This window comes from Oratosquilla oratoria, chromosome 23 (assembly GCF_046742065.1).
Source record: "Oratosquilla oratoria isolate Oo_2021 chromosome 23, ASM4674206v1, whole genome shotgun sequence".
NCBI classification, from domain to species: domain Eukaryota; kingdom Metazoa; phylum Arthropoda; class Malacostraca; order Stomatopoda; family Squillidae; genus Oratosquilla; species Oratosquilla oratoria.
The window spans coordinates 809,836-824,835 of NC_134799.1; positions in this window are offsets into that span (position 1 = coordinate 809,836).

Consider the following 15,000-nt stretch of genomic DNA (forward strand, 5'->3'; position numbering starts at 1 on the left):
AAAGTCGCGCGCCTTTCACTCCCGCGCCTGGCCACCCTGACTCAAAAGACGCGCAGCGTGACGTTGTCTTAACACTCCTGATATCCGATTACTTTCGATTGCGAAGCTATTAATCACAGCCAACAAATTATGTAGCAATGGTACGGGAAACTGGAAGGGGATGTAACCAGTCTTTACGTCAACAAGACATCACAAAGACGAAGAAAGAATGAAAAAATCGCAATCAAAATGACAACGTTGAGTGAAAAGAGTTAAATGTAATGAAATTGTATAAATACAAACGGGAACGTTAGCAAAGAAGCGTATGTAAAGACATGAGGGACATGAAGACATGGGGGACATGAGGACATGAGGGACAAGAGGACGTGATGAGACTCCAGAAGTCAGAGGCTATGGAAAACAGGATACTTCAATTTCCTTAAGAGAGAATAGAGTAGAATAAATTAGTACCCACCGGAGTCCCATCTCCCTCACCCTGGACGGTCTGTCAGCACTTACTCAAGATGAGACCAACATATAATCCACATATTTTGTGAATGACATTACACTCAGAAACACACACCACAGACACGAAGTATCCACTGCACACCTGCAGATATATGCACACAAACTAGAGCAATAGCTAATCACTAACAAGATGAAGGTACCATCAGCCAAGGCCACAGTGGCGACAACCATGCTTCACAACAAAGAACGCATCCCTCATACACATATAAGCATCCTCGACCTTAAACACAATATCTCAGCGACTTCTGCACCACATATGACCGACATTATCCAGAAATGGAGCATATACTCGACCACCCTCACCGTTATCGAGGGTGCATACTTCGGAGAAGACAATGAGACCAACAGACAAACCAATAGGCCAGTGCTGGACTATGTTGATTCGGCATAGGCAGCACCCATCTCAAACAAATTATACCATAAATTACAGATCACACAATACTGGTGACTGACAATATATCACCTATACGGACCCAAGGTTTACATTTATACAAACCTATGCACGGCACACAATAGGACAGCACCGACTCCAATGTGACCATTACACAACATTTAGTGCATACCAAAGCGGGCTACCTAACACTACACGTTGCACATGCCCACTCTGACAGGCGGCCTTAGACGGGGTTGACACGGTCTGACGGTTCGTCGAACGCGGTTCGACAGACAGACACGTGTTTAAAGTGATGATGTGTGAACGTGTGAACGGGGTATTTGGTTGTCGAACCGCGTTCGACGAACCGTTAGACCGTGTAAACCCCATCTTACACTCAATCAAGAAGATACACTCTCCAGCACTGGCAACACACGTACAGGAAGACCTTAGGCTGAAGCCCGAGAGAGCAACCAGTTTCCCCCATAAGTGAAATCACAACCCATTGGCTCTAACAGCAGTAACACACCAAGCATATCTGCTTCCATCACTGCAACAGTAACAGGGTATAAATTTAGAACAATTTTTTTTTTAGATATATAGTCAAAGGAAACAAAATATATTATTAATTAACTTTACACCTAATAACACCTCACCCTAGGTGTCACAAACCACCTATGGGCAAGGCTAATCGAAAAAAAAAAAGTGTGTGGACTTGAGCAGCTCGCACGAGGATTGTCAGGTAGGTTAATCAAACTCTTTGGATGGTGAAGGCTTGCACTTCACGTGGAGATTGCCAATTCACGGGTTTCGGTACTTGGGAATTGCTTAATGCAATCGAAGAGCTCCAAAGGTTGTACCAACGTTGTAGAGAAATTCTACTTAATTTTCAGATGAACCGCGGGCGTCTGTTTCTCTGCTTATCCTTTGTCTCTCTCTTCTTGTCTTCTCTCTGCTCTCAGTTTTCTCTCTTGTCTCTGCTCTCTTTTCTTCTCTTTATGTTATTTCTGAATTCTGAATTCCTAGGAAAGACCACCCGCTTGTGCGGGATCGGTTTTTGTGGGAGGGGAAGAATGTCTGTAAGAAAATGAAAAGATAGTAGTGTATAAAAGAGGGCTATTGCCACCGGGCGAATTAGCGAGCGATTAGGGGCTGCTGGTGGTCGTGGCTCGGGAGAAATGGACTGGGAGGTTGGACGGCGGCGCCGACGCCGGGATTAAAAACAGATTACAATCACTAAAAGTTCAGAAAATGGTAGGAGGCGTAGTAGTAGAGAATGGTGGGAAAACGGAAAAATCTTTAGTGGGAGGTAAACTGAAATGAGGAGATGTAGTATAAGAAAAAGTTCGAAAGGAAGCGAATTTTAGTCGAAGAAAAAGTAAGTGTAGATGTTTGTGCGTGGGTCGTGGCTATGTTCGTGAGAGGTGTGTGTGTGTATCTTACGGGAAGTGAGTAGAGTTCACTTCCCGCGTGTAGAGCGCGTTCCTGATTAGCCCCAGGTAAGCCATGAGCTCTCCTGCTTTTCCCCAGGTTAGGTTTGAGTTGTGTATGCTTGTAGCCTGTCAATTATTGGGCTACATGCAATATTATTATTACTATTATTATTTCATCATTATTGCTATCACCAGTCAAAACTGGTGAAGGGGTGTATTATTAATAGGTACGGTTATACACGTCTTATCGTGTACACCGCACGTGGGACGGGCGCAGCTGACAGATAGTCTGTACGGTGTGGTCTAGGTGTAATGTGTTGTATCAGGTGTTTGTGTCTGTTGTGCAGTTTTTCTAGGTGTCTTGAGTGAAGTTTGTGTTTGTGTTGGTTGAGTGGACGGATGTTGGAAATTCGGTGTAGAGACTCAGTGATTCTGAAGTCGCTCCATCGCGAACCCGTGATGAACTTGACAGCGGCATTCTGAACCTTCTGATGCTCATAGTTATTAGTGAGACATGTCATCTGGCTTAGTCCCGGGGACTGGCACAGAATCGGTCTGACGAGGGCTAGGTACAATCGACGTCTGGTCAGTGTTGCAGTTTTGAAGCGTCTTAGCCTTCCCAGCACAGCCCTAGCCTTCGCTCCCTGCTTGCGGAAGTGATCCAAGTAAGGCCACTATCAAGTGTGCTACCCAGCACACAGGTATGGTCCTTCACTGGGATGTTTGTGTTGTTTATTTTATGAGGAGCGTTTGTGATTGATCTGTTGGTTCGCTTGCAGCAGAAGTATACAGCATTGCATTTCTGCTCTCTGGTCTCGTCCGGTCAGCCTTATATAGTCAGGTTAGTAAATATAACGTTTTCACACCAATACGTACGCTAGTTTAAGCTCCAGCCAATCGCCGGTCTTGATTACTCTTCCTGCCGGAGCTGAATACGTTTTGGGTTCAGAGGAACGTTTTGAAGTGCGTAACAACAGTAAGTCACATACATACCTTATACAAAAACAGATTAAAGGTAACAAACATATATTACATATGACATGACAATGAATGACATGGCTAATCATTAAATGTTTAGACACATTTTATTCACGCAAGGGCGTGACACTAAGTATACATTATTACTTTATCTAAGGAGCTACCAAGATATATGCAATGTTTACCAGTGGTTCAACCCTTTTCGAGCCTGTATATAATCATATAATCTAACACTGAGGGGTGTGCACGTAAGAAGGACCGACAAAGCAAAGGAGATCAAGATGGTATTCCATACAACTCTTATTACACCCGCCTACTTCCATCTCGCATTCGCTACTGCAAGGAAAATGTAGGTCCTATCTCTCACCTTATAAAGATTGTTTAGTGGTCATTGAACGTTTTTTTTTTTTCGAGAAGTTTCCTTATTGTCACGTTCAGTCTGGCGAAACGCCTACTCACAATCTGCAGTAAGTAAACTCGTTTTCTGCTTTCCCTCGAACAGGTTCGGTAATGTGGCTTTTATCATTTTAACTGGCGACATGGTGTGGACTCACCAGAATTTGATAACGGCGCATCCGGACGCAGTGCTTCAAGACATAACCAGCAAACGCGACATAGACTTGGCGATCATGTCACTTTGCGACCACGTCATCACCAGCGTCGGCAACTTCGGCTTCGTTGGGGGCTGGCTATCTGGGGGGGAAATTTTCTACCCTGAAGCTACATTTAATGGTACTGACAGGCCATTGACTCTCCAGGCGCACAGTGCCAAAAAATATGATCATTTCATACATATTCCGTACAATCATACAAATTGTTGAAAGGCCCTTTTTGCCTTGTCAAGGATGCTAAGACTGATATTTTGCAAATGGTGAAAGGAATAACGAGTTCTTCCAAAGGTATTCTTCTGTTACGATGTAATCCAACATGTAGCTACATTCTGCACAGATGGAGAATTTTTTTTCAATAAAAAGAAAAGTTTGACAAAAGTATTGAAGTACGCTCAACCAAACTCGGAACTTCCTGGATATTTCATTTCAATACTTCCTCTACTGAATGCTGAGTTTAGCCAGAATTACTACAGAGGAGAATGACCAAAATGATACATGGGCTCAGAAATTTACCTTGCGAGGACAGACTCAAACACCTTAACTTACACTCTCTGGAAAAACGCAGAGTGCGAGGTGATCTAATAGAGGTGTCCAAGTGGATCAAAGGCTTTAACAAGGGCGACGCAAACAGGGCAGGAGTACCACTAACGGATTTAATTTGGACAGATTTAGACTGAAGCAGGAAATAGGCAAAAACTGGTTTACCAATAAAGTGGTCAACGAATGGAATAGACTTAGTAACCATGTAGTGAGTGCTGAAACTATCGGTTGTTTTAAGAAAATATTACTCTTACTCTTACTCTGTTGGTTGTCAGGCCGGACGGCCCTTCACCGCTTTCACTATGCCTCTCCAGATGGTTCTATCCTCTGCCAATTCCTTCCAGTCCTCTCTTAATCTTAAGAAAATCTCCTAATCTTAAGAAAATCTCTTAATCTTAAGAAAAGATTAGACAACTTTATGAATGGGAATGACAGGTGGTCATAGACATGGAACTGCCTCTTGTAGTCTCCTTAATTCTTAGGTTCTTATACGGCATGGCCAGTGTGAATACTGTGGGGAATTTGTTCGAAAAAGGTTATGGGTACCACATATGTTTACGAAGTATTAAAAACTTGCCGTTGTCTTTAGGTTTTAATTCAGTGTAGATATATGTTCTAGAAATGTCCAGCAAGAAATTGTATTAAGCAGTAATAATGTAAGTATTTATGAATTTCATATATGAATGTATTAGAGATCTACATCATAATTTTTTTTCAACACGATTTACAAGGTTTGAATATATCTTCACGAGGATTTCTGTCTTCAAGAAGCGATGGACAGAACAATTTGTAGATTGACTGGTATAATGGACCGTACTAATTTTAAAAAGGTTGCATAATGTAATATATTATTTGGCCAATAAAATAATATAAAATGTGTGTGTGTGTGTGTGTGTGTGTGTGTGTGTGTGTGTGTGTGTGTGTGTGTGTTTGAGAGAGAGAACAGGAAACTTGGGTCCATCTAAGCCTTAGATTCTAAGGGGACCCTTCGCACAATCCACTCTTTGCTGGAAGCCACAAATCACACACACACACACACACACACACACACACACACACACACACACACACACACACACACACACACACACACACACACACACACACACACACACACACACACACACACACACACACAAAAAAAAAGGTGGTCTGTACATTAAGAGACGAAATATCGCAATAGACAGTCTTGCTAATAGTGATGACAAAAAGACTGCTATATTATAAAAGAATGTATTATCACTGACAGTTGAACAGCGCCTTTCTCCTCCCGGACAATATCGCCTCGTATCCGAGATATGGGCTAGGTTCTTTGTGTTGGTCTGTAGTCATTACATTATATAAGTGCCCTATACACAATTATATAACCGATTACATATACAGTACGTCATTAGGCGTGCGCTACAGGCGTATGCATCTATGCCAATTTTACGTGCCATAGCATTAAGGTACTTAGTACAACGTTACCCTTGATCATTTTGCATGCATATTCCTCATCATATGTAATTGTTCTCTTGTTTCTGTATGTTCTTATGTATATACCTAGATATGTTTGTCTGTATTGTTTTGCCTGGTCTTTTCTCCGCCTGGCAACAGTGTATCAGAAAAGGGATTGGGAGAGCGTGCTCATGCCCAAGGCTAGGTCTCCATAGCACCCGCTTGGGAGAGATCACTTCCTGCTACACTTGCGTGTAGACCTACGTAATAAACACCCAACAACAAAACAGTGTGTTGCACTTAACCACAGGTTTAGTTAATTGGAAGTGACTATGTATGGGAATATGGTATTCTTTACCCATGGAAGTACGGATGTGTCACGTCAGGTTTTTATATCGTATGTCCATTATAGTATGGAAAAGAGTCCTTCTTTGTAGAGAAATGTGTTTTTTATCTGGAATTAGGTCAAGTGTGATTGTTGTTTGTATTGAGGGACGATTGTGGACGCGTATGGTTAATGAAACCTTCAACGGATTTATTAGTTATCTAGATTTTAAGTTCTTGTGTTTCTAGAATATACCCTAAAGCTTGTACTATGCACTCATATTCAGAACGAACTCAAATTTGTTATTGAATCCTAATGGTGCACATCCAAACTCTTAATTTTAAATTCGTTGAACAGTGAAGCAGTGGCAACTCGTAGCTACACTCGGTGTTTTTTTTTAACCAGTTTTAATATTGTGTAAACCGAAACAAAAATATGTAAGGAAATTTTATGCATAAACTTGATCAAATCCCACACAAAAACACTTATTATGGCCTAAACCGTTACAGTTTTTGAATACGACACACGCTGAGTAAAAAATTAACACTGTTATGGTATACGTGTAAGTACCATATATTTGTGAATATTGTGTATATAAGATTGGTAAATACATGCTTTCCCCTTTTATATATAATTACTATGAAAGTCATATACTTTAGATTAGTAGAATTATGTTATTTTTGTACGAAGTATGTGGGAGCCAAAGAGGCCATGAGAAGTTTTGCCGCCAAAAACGAGGCGGGCGTCAGTTTCGATTACGCCTTAAAAAAGTACGCACATTTTTTGTCTGTAGTGCTAAATAATTTATATATTGATTTCGATTTTATTTAATTAGCGACCCAATACAACACTGCCTTACAACAGGGTCGGCACTGTGTACGACAGTGCTTCGTTTACCTAGCGTGCAGCTTCTCATCTCGGACAAGTGGGCATGCGCACAATAGCCAAACACCGCGTCGATGGAACTGTTAAGCGCACAGTTCCATACAAGGACTTTTTTTTTATATAATATACAAATAAAAACATAAGAACCTAATGAAAGAGACTGCAAGAGACCTTCAAGCCACCACTAGTCAGTCCCATGACCATTACCACCTGTCATTTCCATTCTTAAAGTTATATGACCATCTAACAAACAATCTTTTTTGCGCTTACCACATGGTTACTAAGTCTATTCCATTCGTTAACCTCTGTTTTGGTAAGCCAGTTTTTGTCTATTTCCTTCATCTAAATTTGTCCAAATTAAAAGAATTACTGCGAGCTCTGCTCTGTTGTCTTAAAATGCTGACCTTGTCTGCGTTACCTTTCTTAAAGCCCTTGACCCATTTGAATACCTCTATTAGATCACCCTGCACTAACCCAGTCTACGCAAGGCAAATTTCTGAGCCCATGTATCATTTGAGTCATTCTCCTTTGTACTGATTCTAGTTAATTTATATTCATTACATAGGACGGAGGCCAAAACTGTACCGCATAGTCAAGGATGTGTCTAACTATCGTCAGATAGTTTGATAGCTACATCTGCCCTTTTGTTTGTAACCATTACAGCAATAAATCCTAATGGCCTGATAGCTCTATTCCCGGTGTTAATCCACTGTTTCCTGGATTTGAGGTCAGGACTCACTGGCACTCCCAAGTCTTTCTCACATTTTGTTTTCCATGCTTTACCTGTTTTCTGGGTTGTATAAACCTACGTTTAACACACTGCATTTTGAGATACTGAAGTTCATTTGCTATTTCACCGACCATGCAAATAATTTGTCAAGATCTTCCTGCAGTATCCCGGCGTCTTCCTCTGACCTAATATGGCGTCCTATTTATGTGTCGTCTGCAAACTTACAATCACTAATAATCTCATTGTGCAAGTCGTTTATATATATATATATATATATATATATATATATATATATATATGTATATATATATATATACATATATATGCAAACGAAAATAAACAAACGAAGCAGAGTGCTTTCGTATATTACATCTTCAGTGTAAATTACAAAGAAAGAGGGTACATCCAAACAGAATATAGTATGATAAGAACATAAGAAACTGCACTAGATGAAGAGGTGGACGAATTGTCCGGGCGTGGGTCGCACGTCTAGCATTCTTACATTTGGTAATTGTTGGCTATTTCCTTACAGAAATGATTATCTATCTTATACAATCCTAAGTTGAGGTTGAAGTTGTTATCATTTGTAAATTCAATCGGACAATTTTCAATTAAATTTCTTTCGACAATATTATTGTTGAAAGTACTCACTCTAGCGTTTTCCCATTTGATAGGGTGATTAAAAGTGCTTAAATGTTTAAAAATGGCACTTGACTCATTCCCGTTTTTGAAACATTTCTTGTATTGTTTTATCCCAACAGAAAGATCTTTTGCCGTTTGGCTGATATAGAATTCATAACATATTTTGCAAGGAATTTTGTAAACACAGCCTTTTTGGCAATTTTTAGAATTATTAATTAGGTATTGTTTGATTGTGTTATTATTTCTGAAGACTACGTTCATATTAAAATTCTTGAGTAATTTGGGAACAATAGTTAAGTTTTCTTGGTAAGGTAAAACTACTAGGTATGGTAATTTTCCTTGCAAAATTGTAACAAGCATCAATGAAACGTTTAGGATATTTCAATCCAAAACTAATATCGTAAACATTTCTTATTTCCTCATCAATGTACTCGGGACTGCAGACCCGTAAAGCTCTAAGGAACATTGATGAGAAAACCGATCTTTTTACATTATCAGGGTGGGAAGAATAGTAATGAATGTATGAGTTTACATTAGTTGGTTTTCTATGTACACTAAATGTAAGGTTTCTTTCTTTACAATGAATGTTAACGTCAAAAAAGGGTAGCACACCATCATTTTATACTTCAACTGTGAATTTGATAGGTTATTAATTTGTTTGAGTAATTGTGATTCATCTAAATGATCAGTCCATAGACAAAGAATGTCATCGACATAACGTAGCCAAATTATTCCTGGTGAATTATTTTACTTAAAATCTTGCTCTCAAAGAATTCCATATATAAATTGCTGAGCACGCGAGAACGACAATTTCCCATGCTCATGCCGAAAGTTTGGGCATAGTACTTATCATGAAATAGAAATGTTCAATCTTTAATGCAAAATTCGATTAATTGAATAATGCTATGGGTCGGGAGTGGCGGTACATGTTTGTCTAGTTCAACTTTAAGAAATTCCATGAGATCAATTATTGGAGCTTTTGTAAACAGTGACACTATATCATAACTGATTAATTTGAAATTATAATTAGGCTGCATATTATCAAGTTTGTCCAGGAGATCAGAGTTATTAGTTATATGAGAGTTGGAAATAATGCCGACTAATGGACTGAGAATTGTTCAAGCCATTTAGAAAGTTTATAGGAGGCTGATCCTATGGACGAAATGATGGGTCTAATAGGATTATTTGGTTTATGAATTTTGATTAAACTATGCATATATGTTAATGGTGGACTTATGGAAGTGAATTTCTTTATTAGATCACTATGGTCCTTGAAGATGTACTTGATCTTCTTGTTATGATTACTATTAACCGACTCCATTGGGTTATCTTTAAGTTGAATGTACGTACTAGTATCATTTAGTAAATTATACATTTTGTCAAAATAGTCCTGCTTATTTAAGATAACAATCACCTTCGATTTATCAGCTTTAGTAATATGGAGGTTACTGTCATTGTTCAAATTATTGATAGCGATTTTGAATCTTTCGTGGCAAGTTGGTGTGATTCTTTTACAACAATGGTTCCCAAACTTTTTTAGTTTGATATCCAGTTTATCACGTCACATGAAGCATATTACCCAATTCACAAAATATTGTCAACATTAATATATATGGGTAAATTAAAACACTGGAGATAGTTTTGTTTATTTATTGTATTTGAACATTGTACATCTCTAATGACTATTGCCAAAGATGTCGAGAACATCAGTGGGATGGATGGAGTTGCATGCTTGAAGCTAACTGAGGAATTCTTGGCTTCTTGATTCTGAGAATTCTTAACTTTTTTCTGTCATTCCTACATTACCCCCGAAAATTATTTAAATCACCCCCATGGGCTACTTTACCCCCAGTTTGGGAATCATTGCTTTACAAATATTGATGTCATCCACAGATAAGTCAGAGTAAGGTTTTAAACTTAAAAATGCCTTACCGGTGTTAAGTGCACCATTACGAAACTGGTTGTTGAAGAAACTAAGTCCATGACCTAGGGCAGTTGTCATATCTTCACTTAATGTTTTGTCTGAAAGGTTCACTACAAAATCTGGATTGGCGTGTTTCGTCCAGTCACTATTTTTGATAAGCACTTATAACTTCTTATCCAGTTTACGTGAATGAGAATTGCACACTGATCTCATTTTGTTGTAACCATAGTCCAAGAGCACTTTCTTATGTTCAGATGGTATGGCACAATTGAAACTATTCCACTTATTCCGTTTTATCCGAAATGCTTCTTTCACTTCTAACTTGCTAATGTCAACGCACTTCTTCAAAATGATTCTTTGGAAATCATCAAATGGATATGTATATATATATATATATAGATATATATATATATATATATATATGTGTGTGTGTGTGTGTGTGTGTGTATGTATATATATAAATATATATATACACACACACACACACACACACACATATATCTATATATATATATATATATATATATATATATATATATATATATATATATATATATATAATGATAAGGGACACAAAACCAAGTCCTGGGGAACTCCGCTAGTAGCACTTTCCCTATTTGGAATTTACACTGTTAATGGTGACCCGCTGTTTTCTATTACCAATCCACGCTCTAATCCATTCAAACACTTTTCCTCCTATCCCGGTTGCGTCGGTGGGAGGAGGCCATGGCTGCGTGTGAGAACTGTTTTATGTGTTTTGCCACATGTATTGCAGATCGAAGGGTAGGTGGGGGAAAAACGGCGAATTTTATTTTTTATGTTATTTTATTATGGAATCTGTATTTGCAGACATTAAGAATCTTAATGGTGATAATATCAACAACCCAAACTCAGACAATTTATCAAATATTTCCCTTCCGGATATCGAGATAGGAAGATATAAACTTTTTCACAAGGATAGGGTTGGCAAGAGTGGGGGAGGAGTAGCATTATTTGTCAAAAACACAACTAACTATATTATCAACGAAGCGATTAAGCTAGAGGAAAGTACGGAATCTGTTTGGGTGGATATTACAGGCAAAAACAAGAAACTTGTTATTGGCGTCTATATTGACCTCCTAACCTCAGCATTGAGTAGACTGATTCCCTAATTTAAGAAACTCGCAGGGCGTCTCAGTACAAAAACGTTGTGATCATGTGGGATATTTTTTTTTTTTTTTTTTTTTTTTTTTTTTTTTTAGACGTGATACAAGATAATTTCCTAAAACAAATGATTACCAATCCTGCGAGGGGAGAGAATACTCTAGACTTACTTTTAATTAATAATAAGGATTTAACGAGAAACATAAAAGTGGGAGATAGTCTAGGCATTTTGATAAAATGAGAAAATATTTAGGACAATTGGTCACATACGAGACCAACCCAGAGGACTATGGTCAACCCGGACGTCATTAGCGCGGTCAGTGGCGGCTCACGGAGGGATGAAATGTATCATAACCTAACGACTTTGATTTTGAGTGCACAAAATAAACGTATTCCCCCTGAAGGTAATACAGAAGAACACCAATACTCCCAAATGGATGACGGATAAGCTGAAAAATGAGATTGGAATTAAAATAGGATTTTATTCCAGAATGAGAAACTGGGAAAAACACCTTAGATACAAATATAACGATATGGCTAGACTGGTTAAAAAGAATACGCTCACAGCGAAACGTAACTACAAAATTAAGGTTGCCAGACAAGCGAGATCCAACCAAAAGAGCTTATTTCATCTCTACAGAACAAAAAATATGGAAAGCATAGGCACAATTAAAAATTATGAAGTCCTGAGTATAAGTTCAGAAAACAGTGCATTAGGCCAGAAATAGAGTTAACAAAGCATTAGGTTTCATTGCACGGATGGTTACAAATAAAAGTGCAGAGATGATTATCAAACTCTATCTGGCATTAGTTAGACCCATCCTTTACTGACCAGTACAGCTTTTGTCTCCGCCCAACAGTACTGATATCAATTCACTATAATTAGTACAGAGGAGAATGACCAAAATGATACATGGGCTCAGAAATTTGCTTACGAGGACAGGCTTATGTACCTTAACTTACACTCTCTGGAAAAACACAGAGTGCGGGATGATCTAACAGAGGTCTTCAAATGGATAAAAGGTTTAGGGTGACGCAAACAAGGTCACCATACCAAGACAACAGGGCAGGACTCGCACTAATGAATTTAAATCGGACAATTTTAGATTTAAGAAGGAAATAGGCAAAACCTGGTTTCCCAATAAAGTAGTCAACGAATGGAATAGACTTAGTAACCATGTAGTGAGCGCTGAGGAAAAGATTAGACAACTTCATGAATGGATGTGACGGGTGGTAATGGACATGGCGGTACTCAATCTGGCAGACAAATGGCGGCAGATACCTGGTAGACAAGAGTGTGGCAGTTCAACTGGTAGTCGGCAGACCTGGCAGACGATCTGGCAGACACGTGGTGGCTGTCGATCTGGCAGACAAGTGACGACAGATACCTGTGGTAAGCGAGAATGTGGGGAGTCAAATAGGCAGTCGGCAGACGACCTGGCAGGCAGCGACGGCTGGCTAGCTGGCGGGCAGGTGGTCTGGTAGACGAAGTAGCGATTGGTAGCAGTCGAGCGGCAGACATCGGTGGCAGACGATCTGGCAGATCAAGTGGCGGCTGGCAGCAGTCGAGCGTCAGACAATCTGGCAAACACGTGGCGGCAAATGACTGCCAGACAAGAGTGTAGGCAGTGGACTGGCAGTCGGCAGACAGCGGTGGGAGACGATCTGACAGATGAGGTGGCGGTTGGCAGTAGTCAAGCGTCAGACAGCAGTGGGAAACGATCTGGCAGATCAATTGGCAGCTGGCAATCGGCAGAGCGGGATCGGGGCCACACGTTGGGCGCCAGTTAGGTTGGTAGTCTGCCCCACGTTTGGCAGCCAGTTAAGCTGGTTGAAGGCAAAATCTGGTGGAGAGTTGGTTTATTTAACAATGAATGTTGGGCGCCAGTGGGGCCAGGGAGGAGGAAAAAGACGGCGAGGGAGGTGATAACTGTGTTTCAAGTCGTGATTCCAGCGATCTGCTTGCAAGGTGGCAAAGGTGGCGGGGAGGTGGTGAGAAAGCAGGAGCAGCGAGCTCAGCTCACGCACGCTGCTCTAAGGCGATCTACTTGCGGGGATTGGGGGAGGAGATGAGAAAGCAAGGAGCAGGCTCGTATGCTACTCTAAAGGCGATCTGAACCTTCGGCATCCATTCAGCTCTTATATACACGGGCAGCTCATGACCCGTACTCCTAAATGGCGTGAGGTCACGTATGCTACGTGGGGAAGTTGGAAGCATAACGTTTGACGCCGGTGACTCACGAAGACAAAGGATATGCATTCTTCAATAGGTCCAATGTTCCGCCACGTGGCTGGCCAAGATGCAGGTTTAGTCATGGCTGGCCGATGCTGGCACTGCACGCGTTTTTCTTCAAAGAGGTTTTGTGGTGGTCACGTGGCAGACCCTAGCGTTGGTTAGGTATCTGCTGGCCCCACGAGCGATGCCCTTGGGGGGTCTCGGAGGTTAAATGTCGTCGGTAGAGAAAAGGTGAGGACGGGAGTGACGAGGTGAGGACCGGTAGTGAGGACTACTAGCAACCTATAGTACTCACTCTTAAGTAAGGCTACACACAATTATTCAAAACCATGTAACCAAAGCTAAACAGTACTAATGAGAAGGTTGAAATTACTTTTTGGCAACAAAATTTTGGGGCAAACCTTAGCAATAGTACAACGAAAAAATATCCAAGTATTTTGAGTTTTGATCTGTATTTTTACTTAATTCCCAGCAGCACTGAAAATGCTGACTCACAAAGCTATGTTGGTGGAAATGGCAAGTCCTCGAATAGCCTAATTTACACCCTGAATAGTGCAAATGTAGCACTGGGGGTACATGTACCCAAGGTTGGTAACCCATGATAAGGCCAACACAGCCTCTCAACTAATTTGTATGATTGTACGAAATAGCTATGAAGTGATTATATCTTTTGGCATTATCCTCCTGGAGAAGTAATGGCTTGTCGTTACCTTTAAATATAGCTTCAGGGTAGAAAATTTTTCCCCCAGATAGCCAGGCACCCAGGAAACCGAAGTTGCCGACGCTGGTGATGACGTGGTCGCAAAGAGACATGATCGCCAAGTCTATTTCGCGTTCGGTGGGGATGTCTTGAATCACTGCGTCTGAATGTGCGGTTAACAGATTCTGGTGAGTCCACTCCAGGTCGTCGGTTAGAACAACAAAAGCCACATTATCAAACCTGTTGGATGAAAAGCAGAAAACGCGTTTATTTCCCGTACATTGTGAGTAAGCGTTTCGCCAGACTGAACGCGACAATAATGAAACATCTTGAAGTAAAAAAAAAAAAAAAAGAAAAAAAAAAGAATTAAGTGATCATTAAACGCTTTTAAAAGGAAAGAGAAGGGACCTACATTTTCCTTGCAGTAGCGAATGCGAGATGGAAATAGGCGGGTGTAACAAGAGTTGTATGAAGTCTGTTCCTGAGCTCTTTCGCCTTATCGGTCCTTCTCACATGCACACCCACCACAGTCCTTG